Raw genomic sequence first — 12,279 nt, 5'->3', positions numbered from 1 at the left:
GACAAAAGGGTATTGATAGAAAATAAAACTCTAGAGCCAGGTGGGATGTTCTAGGAGCTTAGTAGCATTATATGTTTTGAGATTTGAATGACTCTTTCCCTACATAATCTGTATATACTTTTCTCTATGTTCTATATTCTTGGGAAAATCTTGTTCATTGTACCTTAAAAACCACTATAGACAACATGGAATAATCTAGGTGTCCCAATGGATATATCATGGGACTTGTCAGGATGACCTAAGTTTGAATCCTGCCCCAGACACTGAATAACTGTATGATTCTGCTCAAACCATTTATCTTTGTCCTCAGTTTCCTCTTCTGTAGAATGGGGATAATAGTATCTATGGCCTTGGGCTGTTAGGATAAAATGAGTTAATCTATATAAAGTGTTTTTCAAACCTTAAAGTACCTTATGAATGCTAGCTATTATCACCTAAATGCTAGCTATTAATGAAAAGAATATGAATTTTGGAAATCAGGAAACCTGTGTTTGAATCCTAGATAAATCCAAGTTGAACCTGAGCATATCTAGGTAACACAGAGAGATTTGAGCTTTGGTTTTCTGAACTCTAGGTCCAGTGTCTGTTACACTATTCTATGGTGCCTCTGATTATAAGATGAATTTTAATCTGGATAAATGTGAAGTTCTACATTAGGTTCAAAAAAGCATTTGTGTACAATACAGCTTGCAAAGTGTGCCTAGATTAGTCATATCATTTCTCTGATTTCACTGGTCTACAGAATAATTGCCTCCACAATATAGATCAGCAATTATTCTGCAACTTAGAGTTTTTCCAGGGGCACTGAAAGGATAAATGGCTTGGTGGAAGCTAGGTGGCACAGGTGATAGAGCACCAGAGTCAGGAGTAGCTGAGTTCAAATTTGACCTCAGACACTTAATAATTACCTGGCTGTGTGACCTTAGGCAAGTCACTTAACCCCATTGCCTTGCAAAGAATAAATGATTTGCTAAGGATCTCACAGACAGTAGGTTTCAGTGATAGGATCTGAACCTAGTTTTCCTGCCTCAGAGGCTACTTCCCTTGACTAGAGCCACCCAAACCCATCTGATCTGCTTGACTCTCACATGGTTTGGAGGAGATGGTGGTTGCTGATTTACTTCCTTCTGATGTGATAGAAGACCACCAGACCTTACTATCTGTATTGACTTTATACTCTAACCACTGTCATTGTCACCTGACTTACTGACATAACTAAAGGCCCCTTGAACTTGCCATCTGTCCTGCTACTGAACCCTCAAGGCTTCTGGGATTTTCCATCTGCCCTGCAGCTGAACTTTCTTTTCAATAACTTCTCCTCCAGTTAAAGAGTAAGCTCCTTAAAAACAACTGTATCTCTAGCATTTAGCACCAAATTTGTCATATAATAGTGCCACTTAAGGACTTTTTTTCATTTTATTTATTCATTCATTCATTCATCCATCCATCTTTCAGAGTGCTGTGGCAGGTATTTAACAAGGTTTTGTGGGACTGAAATGAACTGTTCAGCAGTGATGGAGAACCGGAGTGGCCAAATGCAGGGAAGCTCATCTCCAGAAAAAGAAAATATTACTAAATACCTGCTATGTGCAAGGAAATATGCCTAGGGCAAGGTGATATAATATCTAATGGGGATGATCAGTCAATAAATAGTCAATAAACATTTATTAAGTACCTACTATGTGTAAGGTATCATGCCTAGGGCAAGGTGATGTAACAAGGAGACAGTAAGCTTTAAACAGTCAATAAACATTGCTACCTACTATGTTCTGGGAGATTAAGTGAAGGAGATATAAATATTAAAAAAAAAAGGCAGTCCCTACCCTCAAGGAGTTTATAGTCTATTGGAGAAAATGCTAAGTGGAAGAGAAGATATATGATTTGGGGGTCTGGTGAAGTCAGTGAGAAAAATCCTAAAGTGATACAGCCAGGAGAGAAATGGTGAGATGCAAGAACTGAGCTATCCTAAAATAGAGGTTTAGAGTTCAATGGAGTTCCTCCAATCGGAAAGCCAGAGAGTGGTGATGAAGTAGAATATCCAGGCTAGTGAGATCATAAAGGATGCTAAGGTTCACTCAAAAGTAAGCTTCCTGGGGCAAGGTAGAAAAGTCAGAGAGGTTTCACAGTAGTTCAGCCAGGTGAGGAATGAGGCTGATAGGGCTTGGACCTGGGATTTCAGTGTTGAGGGGAACTTCCAGATGAGGGAACTATACCAATGCAGGTTTTCCCCTTCTCGGAAATTTGTAGTCTTAGACAGTTCCCTAGATCAGAGAGGTTAAGTGATTTGGCCTGGGTCCCATAGTCCGTAGATGCTAGAGCTAAGACTTTTAAACCAAAGCATTTCTGATTCTGGGACAGCTCTCTCTATCCACTATACTGACTGTCATAGAATTAATAGATGAGTAAATACAAGATAACTTGAGGAGTGAACACTAGCAATCAGCATAATCAGAAAATGATTAAAAGAATTCTGAGTTGAGTCTTGAAAGAAGCTAAAGAGTGTGAGAAGGAAGAGAGGATGACATTCCAGACAGGCCAGACAACATATGCAAGTCATGGAGGTAGGAATATCAATTTCCTGGGACAGCAAATAAACCAGTTTGGCTGAAATGTGAAGCATGTGAAGAGAAGTAGCATGAATTGGAAAAATTAGCTGGTGTTCAACTGTGAAAGAGCTAAAATGCCAAGAAGAGGAGTAAATAGGTAATAGGGAGCTACTGAAGACTGTTGAGTAGCGATGGTCAAATCTGTTTATTAAGAACATTATTTTTGGCAACTATGTGGAAGATGGATTGAAGTAGGGAAGACACTGGAAACAGAAACTGCTGATCTCTCCACTTAGGCATTGAAGAGGTTGTGACCTGTATAAGTAGGAGTAATGATACTCTTGAAATCATGATTTCCTGGAAATTTTACAACCAAATTCCAACCAAACTAAAAGTTTGATCAGCTACCACAACATAGGAAAAAAAAATCCAACACTATTAATCCCGCACAAAGATTAGATTAGAAAAACCACCAAATCAAAACAAACCTCCTTCCCTTTTGCTTATTAAATGCATCATATAATCCTTTCTTGAATAAAATAATAATAATTGACTAAGTATGGCCCTTCAGGGCTGCTGTAAAGCCACAGAATAACTAGTTGGAGTCTATCCTTAATTTATCATCAATAAAATCATCATCTAATTGCCAGGCCTTTATTACTGTAATAAAAGTAGGAAGAATAGAGGTTACTTTTTAGTTTCTGCGGCTGGTAATTAGGAGAATCTTTTGATTTGAACTAGAGAAAATGTGATCTGAAAGGGAAGCTGCTGATACTGTACTCTCTCAGTCTGCTGTTTGAGACTTACCTTAATTATTATTCTATTCAAGATTTTTTTATTAACTAACTCACACAATTTGGTACTTGAAAATTAACTGTTTTGGAAAAGGAGCTTGAAAATGATGCTACTTTATGCTATGGTTTCAATTTTTTTTAATTTTGGAAAAACCAAATAAAAAGCATTGAGTTTTATCAAGACCAGAGCTCTTAAAAAAAAGTGTACATATATATATATATGTATATATATATATATATATATATATATATGTAAATACTGCACCCTGAAGGACATGGGATCTTTCTATCTTTTTTTTTTTTCCTATTTGTGTTCTTTCCTCCATTTGAATGTGAATTTCTTGAGAGCTAGGACTGTCTCACTGTTCTATTTGTATCCCTGGGGCTTTGTACATAACAAACACTTAAGAAGTGCTTCATTCATTCATTCATTCATTCATTCAATACATTTTCAGTACAAGGAGCAAGAACTCTTAACAGGATCTTGTATATTCAGTCAATAAACAATAAGTCAGAATTAGTTCCAAAGAAAGGCAAAAGACAGTCTATTCTTTGGGAATTCTCAATCTAAAGTTACAAAATGCAAATAACTATGTAGAACAAGATATATATGCTAAATTGGTGATAATCAACTGCAGGAAGGTGAGCACATTAAGGGGAATAGTTTAGGAGTGTTTTGTTAATTTAATTGAGCTTTAGAGAACAAAAGAAGAGAATGAAGTCAGCAGTAGGAATAAATCAATATTTTGTGATGGAAGGGGGTCTGGAGAAAGGAAGCAATGTTTCCCTCTACAATTGTCAGACTTCCCTTCAGTATGACTTGGAATTTGCATTGAACCATCTATTCCAATTTCTATGATTCAGTTATTCAAATTGGAATAATTGAGATTCTCATTGTATTTTTCACCTGGTGTTTTGTGTCCTTGAAGCATCTGCTTCGATTGTTTGGGTTTTTCCTCTTTCTCAGTCCCAGCCTGCCAAGCCCTCCACTTCTCATGCCTCCTCTCATCCCCTCTTAGCTGTTTTAAGATTCCTTTTAACTTTATGCTTTTTTCTTTGTTAGTGGGAAAACAAACTAGGTCAGTTTCATGCTGTTTTCCCACTTTCATTCTGTACTTCATTCCAGAATTGGCTTGAATGGGGAAGGTGAGGATTAAAAAAAACCCTGCTACCCCCTAAAAAAGAAAAAAAAAACCCCTCACTCCAACAAAGTTTATTAGGGACAGTAGTTGTCATTGATCTTGTTTCTGCATCTACATAAAGTGAAAAATTGAAGTAATTAGGATTTTTGAAAACTCAGTTTCCTGAATGCTCCAGGAAAAAACCTTTAATTTTTGGTCTTTTCTACATAATTCCTTTCATCTATCCTCTTTATGTTGACTTCTTCAGAAGGGAGAAAAGGAACCTAATGAGTTCATATAGCTCTCGAGATAGAAGGGATATCAGAAGCCAAGTAGTATCTTCATTTTACAGTTGAGGAAATTGAGGCTCAGAAAGGGGAAGTTACTTGACCAAAGTCATAGTTAGGGATTAGAAAGGAAGAGATCAGCAAGGGAAGGTAAACAAATGAACCTGCAATATTGTCTTTTCTTTCACTTTGACTTGGTAGACATCACTTGATATAAATATTCCTGCTCCTCCTGCTGATGATTTCTGTCTATGCCACCATCATGAAACCTATTTATTTCCCTTCCCATATTTGTAACAGTGGAGTTCCTATGATACCCTCCCTTACTTCTAGCATTTAGCCAAAAAATCTTATAGGAGAGACCTTAAAGGTTATTCTCCCCAACCCCCCAATTTTACAGATGAGCAAACAGGTTAAATAACTTGTCCAAGTTCATAAATGGGAAAGGCAAAGATACAGAGCTCTAAGGGACCTTGGAGGGTACTGAATCATTTTAGAGATGTTGAATCCTAGGCTCAAAAAACTGAAGTTCATACAGTAATTATTGGAGGGGGGAAATGGAAATCAGGTCTTCCTGTCTACAAGTAAGTATGTTGCTCTCTCCTTTATATCCTACAGTCCTGAGACTCCATCTTCAGCCCTCTTTCCACTTGTACCAAAAGAGATCAAATGAATGATACTGCCTTTGAGATATCCTTCACATTCTTTCCTTTCTCTCTTCTCCCTGGGTCCATCTCAGAAGAGACTCTTATAATCACCACCTGTGGTTTATAATAGTCTTAAGGGTCTTCCTTGCCTCTTCTCCCCCCCCCCCCCCATTGGCCTCCCATATCATTGCCAAGTAAGATTTCTGATGAATAGATCTGCCCATGGTACTACTCTGCTAAAAAAAAAGATGGTGACTTAAGGTCCTTTGCCTGCCATTCAAAGTCCAATAGAGCCTCAAGATACAATGTCTTTTCAGCCTTATCTCATTTTAAAGTTTCCTATAGACTTAAGACTGTGGCCAAACCAAACTATTCTCTGACTCCTCCTAACATACCCTGAATCCTCTCTCTCTAATTGCATTAACTTGTTTATTATTCTTCAGTCATGTATCATTCTCAGTGACCCCATTTAGGATTTTCGTGGCAAAGATACCAGAGTGATCTGCCACATTCTTCTCTAGCTCATTTGACAGATGAGGATACTGAGGTAAATAGGATGAAGTGACTTGCCTAAATGGGAGGCCAGATTCCAACTCTGAGAGATATCTTCTTGACTCTTAACCTATGCCATCGTGTTCCAATGGGTTTACTTTAAAGTCCAACTCCAATTCAGTGTTCCTCCCTCACTTTCCTTGATTTCCCTTTTTATGACTGTAATGAAAATAAAAAGAACTCATTACTTTTTAGTTGTCTTGGGCCAGCAATTGGAATAAGTTTTGGATTGGTGCTAGAGAAAGTGTGAATTCAAAGGGAAAGTAGGTGCACTTCAATCTTAGGGAAACTCTTTGTTAAACTCAAAGCTACTATGGCTTTTTGTGTTTGCATCTTATTCTTCCACTGGACTGTAAACTCTGGGAGGGTAGGAATCACATTAATGTATGTAAACTCTGTGGATCCATTCAATAAAACAAACACTTGTGAAATGCCTACTATGTACTCCTCACTGAATGTGTACTATGTACTCCTCGCTAAATGCCTACCTACTATGTACTCCTTGCTAAATGCCTACCTACTATGTACTGCTCACTAAATGCCTACTATGTACTCCTTGCTAAATGCCTACTATGTACTCCTCACTACATGCCTACTATGTACCCCTTGGTACATGCCTACTATGTACTCCTTGCTAAATGTTTACTATGTACTGCTCGCTAAATGTCTACTATGTACTCCTCACTAAATGCCTACTATGTACTCCTTGCTACATGCCTAGCTAGTATGTACTCCTCACTACATGCCTACCTATGTACTCCTCACTAAATGCCTACTATGTACTCCTCGCTACATGTCTACTATGTACTCCTCGCTAAATGCCTACTATGTACTCCTTGCTACATGCCTACTATGTACTCCTTGCTAAATGCCTACCTACTATGTACTGCTCGCTAAATGCCTACTATGTACTGCTCGCTACATGCCTACTATGTACTCCTTGCTACATGCCTACTATGTACTGCTCGCTACATGCCCACTATGTACTGCTCGCTACATGCCCACTATGTACTGCTCGCTACATGCCCACTATGTACTCCTTGCTACATGCCCACTATGTACTCCTTGCTACATGCCCACTATGTACTCCTCGCTACATGCCCACTATGTACCCCTTGGTACATGCCTACTATGTACCCCTTGCTAAATGTTTACTATGTACTCCTTGCTAAATGTTTACTATGTACTGCTCGCTAAATGTCTACTATGTACTCCTCGCTAAATGCCTACTATGTACTCCTCGCTACATGCCTAGCTAGTATGTACTCCTCACTACATGCCTACCTATGTACTCCTCACTAAATGCCTACTATGTACTCCTCACTACATGTCTACTATGTACTCCTTGCTAAATGCCTACTATGTACTCCTTGCTACATGACTACTATGTACTCCTTGCTAAATGCCTACCTACTATGTACTGCTCGCTAAATGCCTACTCTGTACTGCTCGCTACATGCCTACTCTGTACTACATGCCCAGTATGTACTCCCCGCTACATGCCCACTATGTGCTCCCCGCTACATGCCCACTATGTGCTCCTCGCTACATGCCCACTATGTACTGCTCGCTACATGCCTACTCTGTACTACATGCCCACTATGCGCTCCCCGCTACATGCCCACTATGCGCTCCCCGCTACATGCCCACTATGCGCTCCCCGCTACATGCCCACTATGTGCTCCCCGCTACATGCCCACTATGTGCTCCTCGCTACATGCCCACTATGTACTGCTCGCTACATGCCTACTCTGTACTACATGCCCAGTATGTACTCCCCGCTACATGCCCACTATGCGCTCCCCGCTACATGCCCACTATGGGCTCCCCGCTACATGCCCACTATGGGCTCCTCGCTACATGCCCACTATGTGCTCCCCGCTACATGCCCACTATGCGCTCCCCGCTACATGCCCACTATGTGCTCCCCGCTACATGCCCACTATGTGCTCCTCGCTACATGCCCACTATGTACTGCTCGCTACATGCCTACTCTGTACTACATGCCCAGTATGTACTCCCCGCTACATGCCCACTATGCGCTCCCCGCTACATGCCCACTATGGGCTCCTCGCTACATGCCCACTATGTACTGCTCGCTACATGCCCACTATGTGCTCCCCGCTACATGCCCACTATGTGCTCCTCGCTACATGCCCACTATGTACTGCTCGCTACATGCCTACTCTGTACTACATGCCCAGTATGTACTCCCCGCTACATGCCCACTATGCGCTCCCCGCTACATGCCCACTATGGGCTCCCCGCTACATGCCCACTATGTGCTCCCCGCTACATGCCCACTATGTGCTCCTCGCTACATGCCCACTATGTACTGCTCGCTACATGCCTACTCTGTACTACATGCCCAGTATGTACTCCCCGCTACATGCCCACTATGCGCTCCCCGCTACATGCCCACTATGGGCTCCCCGCTACATGCCCACTATGGGCTCCTCGCTACATGCCCACTATGCGCTCCCCGCTACATGCCCACTATGTACTGCTCGCTACATGCCCACTATGTGCTCCCCGCTACATGCCCACTATGTACTCCTTGCTACATGCCCACTGTGTGCTCCCCGCTACATGCCCACTATGTACTCCCCGCTACATGCCCACTATATGCTCCCCGCTACATGCCCACTATGGGCTCCCCGCTACATGCCCACTATGTACTCCCCGCTACATGCCCACTATATGCTCCCCGCTACATGCCCACTATGTGCTCCCCGCTACATGCCCACTATGTGCTCCTCGCTACATGCCCACTATGTACTGCTCGCTACATGCCTACTCTGTACTACATGCCCAGTATGTACTCCCCGCTACATGCCCACTATGCGCTCCCCGCTACATGCCCACTATGGGCTCCTCGCTACATGCCCACTATGTACTGCTCGCTACATGCCCACTATGTGCTCCCCGCTACATGCCCACTATGTGCTCCTCGCTACATGCCCACTATGTACTGCTCGCTACATGCCTACTCTGTACTACATGCCCAGTATGTACTCCCCGCTACATGCCCACTATGCGCTCCCCGCTACATGCCCACTATGCGCTCCCCGCTACATGCCCACTATGCGCTCCCCGCTACATGCCCACTATGTGCTCCCCGCTACATGCCCACTATGTGCTCCTCGCTACATGCCCACTATGTACTGCTCGCTACATGCCTACTCTGTACTACATGCCCAGTATGTACTCCCCGCTACATGCCCACTATGCGCTCCCCGCTACATGCCCACTATGTACTGCTCGCTACATGCCCACTATGTGCTCCCCGCTACATGCCCACTATGTACTCCTTGCTACATGCCCACTGTGTGCTCCCCGCTACATGCCCACTATGTACTCCCCGCTACATGCCCACTATATGCTCCCCGCTACATGCCCACTATGGGCTCCCCGCTACATGCCCACTATGTACTCCCCGCTACATGCCCACTATATGCTCCCCGCTACATGCCCACTATGGGCTCCCCGCTACATGCCCACTGTGTGCTCCCCGCTAGGTCCCTGGGGCTACAACCATTGAAAAAGTTAACAGTTTGTGCTTTCAGACAAGTGACATGCGCATGGAGACAGAGCGCAGACTAGACATGCCACTGAACATGTCATTTCACAGATGAGGTCCAGGGCCGTAAGACGACTGGGCAGCACGCGCGGATCTGAAATGAGGTGCTCCGGGTAGGACTGCCTTCCCCACACTGTGGCCTTTTGTCGCCAGCAGAACTGAGCTGCGGGACGGCCTCCGGGGCGAGGGCTCGAGGAGGGCCCCGGCTGCGGCCTGGGCTCTTGGGATCAGCCCGTGTTTGCTGTCCTCCGGAGCGAAGGTCCTTCCTCTGCCAACATGGCCGGTCCCTGCTGCGGCTCTGCGGGGCCGCGGCCGCGGGGCCAGCTGCGTCCCTGCGCGGGCGCGGGCTGCCACCTTCGCCCCCGTCCCCAGTCGCCGTCACGCCCTGGTCCGGGTGGGCAGCAAGGACTGGCCGCGGCCCGCTTCCCCGGCGGCTGCCCGGTCCCCGGCCCCCGTCTCCCGGGCGACGGCCCCGCCCCGCCCCGCCCCGCCTCCCGCCGCGGCCGCTAGGGGTCGCGCCGGCGCCGGCCGCTGGTTGGCCCGCGCCGGCCCCGGCCCCGCCCTCGCGCCGGGCGGGGGAGCGGGCGGAGGCGTCGGTCCGTCCGGCGCTCGGCGCAGTGCGAACGCGGCCCAGGACCCAGCGGAGCCGCCGCCGCCTCGTCCGCCGCCCCGGGGCCATGCTGGGCCGGGGGCCGGGCTCGGCCTGAGGGCCGCCGCACAGCCGCCGCCGCCGCTGGTGAGTGAGGGCCCGGGCCGGGCGCTTTGTGCCCCGGCATTTCCGGGGCGCGGGCCGGCCGCCCCTCCCCCCGCCGCCGCCTCAGTTTCCCCCCCGCCCCCGCCCCGGAAGAGGGAAGCGGGGGGGGGGGGGGGCGGACAAAGCGGCCCCGCCCGGCCCGGCCACGCGCCCCCGCCCGCCTCGGCCCGTTAGCCGGGCTGGGCGCCGGAGATGGCGCCGGGGCCGCCTCGCGCCCAGCCGCCGCGGCCGTGGCCGTGGCCCGGGGCGCCCTCGTCCCGCCCGGCCCCGCTGCCCGCGCCCGGCCCCGTCCGCCCGCGCCCGGCCCCGCTGCCCGCGCCCTGCCCCGTCCGCCCGCGGCCCCGCTGCCCGCTCCCTGCCCCGCTGCCCGCCCCCGGCCCCGCTGCCCGCGCCCTGCCCCGTCCGCCCGCCCCCGGCCCCGCTGCCCGCTCCCTGCCCCGTCCGCCCGCCCGCGGCCCCGCTGCCCGCTCCCGGCCCCGCTGCCCGCTCCCTGCCCCGCTGCCCGCTCCCTGCCCCCGCTGCCCGCTCCCTGCCCCGTCCGCCCGCGGAGCCCATCCGGCCCGGAAGAGCCCCTCCTCGCCCCTTGCTCGACTCCCTGCGGCCCCGGCGCCCCCCCTCGCCGTGCCGGCCACTTGTCTCCTCAATTTTATTGTGATTTGAGGCTTTTGCAAGGCGATGGGTTCAGTGTCTGAGGCCGGATTGGAACCCGGGTACTCCGACTCCAGGGCCGGATCCGCGGCCCCTCGTTTCATTTTAGTTTTTAATTATCCCTTCCTAGTCAGCCCATACCCGCACTCCTAACTCTTCCGTGAGTTACAAAGATCATCTTCCCTTTTAGGAATGCAGCCAGCTTAACCCGATTAAGCCCCATTTTTCCTTTTCCTATTTCCCTTTTTTTAATTTGGTTTTTTTTTGCAGGGCAAATGGGGTTCAGTGGGCTGCCCAGGGCCACGGTCATTATTAAGTGTCTGAGGCCGGATTTGAACCCAGGTCCTCCTGACTCCAGGGCCGTATCCGCTGCCCCTCATTTCATTTTATTTTTTTCATTATCCCTTCATAGTCAACTCATACCCGGACTCCCAACTCTTCCGAGTTACAAGGACCATCTTCCCTTTTAGGAATGCAGCCAGCTTAACCTGATTAAGCCCCCTTTTTTCCCTTTTTTTAATTTAATTTTTTTTTGCAAGGCAGTGGGGTTCAGCGGCTTGCCCAAGGCCACACAGCTAGGTCATTATTAAGTGTCTGAGGCCGGATTTGAACCCAGGTCCTCCTGACTCCAGGGCCATATCCGCTGCCCCTCATTTCATTTTATTTTTTAATTATCCTTTCATAGTCAACTCATACCTGGACTCCTAACTCTTTTATGAGTTACAAGGACCATCTTCCCTTTTAGGAATACAACCAGCTTAACCTAATTAAGCTCCCTTTTTTCCCTTTCCTACTTCCCTTTTTTTTAGTTTAGTTTTTTTTTGCAAGGCAATGGGGTGAAGTGGCTTGCCCAAGGCCACACAGCTAGGTCATTATTAAGCGTCTGAGGCAACATTTGAACTCAGGTCCTCCCGACTCCAGGGCCGGTGTGCTATCTACTGCACCACCTAGCCGCCCCCCTGTTTACCTTTTTATGCTTCTGGAGTCTTGTATTTCAAAGTCTTATTTTCTATTCAGCTCCAGTCTTTTCATCAAGAATGTTGGAAAATGGGGGCGGCTAGGTGTCACAGAGGATAGAGCACCGGCCCGGGAGTCGGGAGGACCCGAGCTCGAACCCAGCCTTGGACACTTTAATTTTATTACCTAGCTGTGTGGCCTTGGGAAAACCACTGAACCCCATTTGCCTTGCAAAAAAAAAAAAACTAAAAAAAATTGGAAAAAAGAATGTTGGGAAATCTTTTATTTCACTGAAATTTTTCCCCCCCTCTGTGGGTTTATACTCATTTTTGTTAGGTAGGTGATTCTGTCTTGTAATCCTGATTCCTTTGCCCTCTGGAATATCTTCCAAGC

The 12,279-nt window shown here is 47.2% G+C and overlaps 1 protein-coding gene across 15 annotated transcripts in view; it reads left to right on the top strand.

Moving 5' to 3' along the window:
* The first annotated feature begins 2,174 nt into the window (after positions 1-2,174).
* The window catches only part of CDK17 (cyclin dependent kinase 17), a 166,764-nt gene continuing 156,659 nt past the window's right edge, over positions 2,175-12,279 (top strand). For 9 of the 15 annotated variants that reach the window (XR_012476261.1, XR_012476260.1, XR_012476263.1 and 6 more), the window contains exon 1: positions 10,125-10,263. The gene's annotated coding sequence lies outside the window, so the exon portion shown is untranslated. Of the gene's footprint in view, positions 2,562-10,123; positions 10,264-12,279 lie in introns of those variants that run through there. The other 6 variants (XR_012476255.1, XR_012476256.1, XM_074226624.1 and 3 more) reach the window with 3 other exon arrangements.

Source organism: Macrotis lagotis, chromosome 2 (genome assembly GCF_037893015.1).
Source record: "Macrotis lagotis isolate mMagLag1 chromosome 2, bilby.v1.9.chrom.fasta, whole genome shotgun sequence".
NCBI classification, from domain to species: domain Eukaryota; kingdom Metazoa; phylum Chordata; class Mammalia; order Peramelemorphia; family Peramelidae; genus Macrotis; species Macrotis lagotis.
This window is presented reverse-complemented; position numbering and strand designations above follow the sequence as displayed.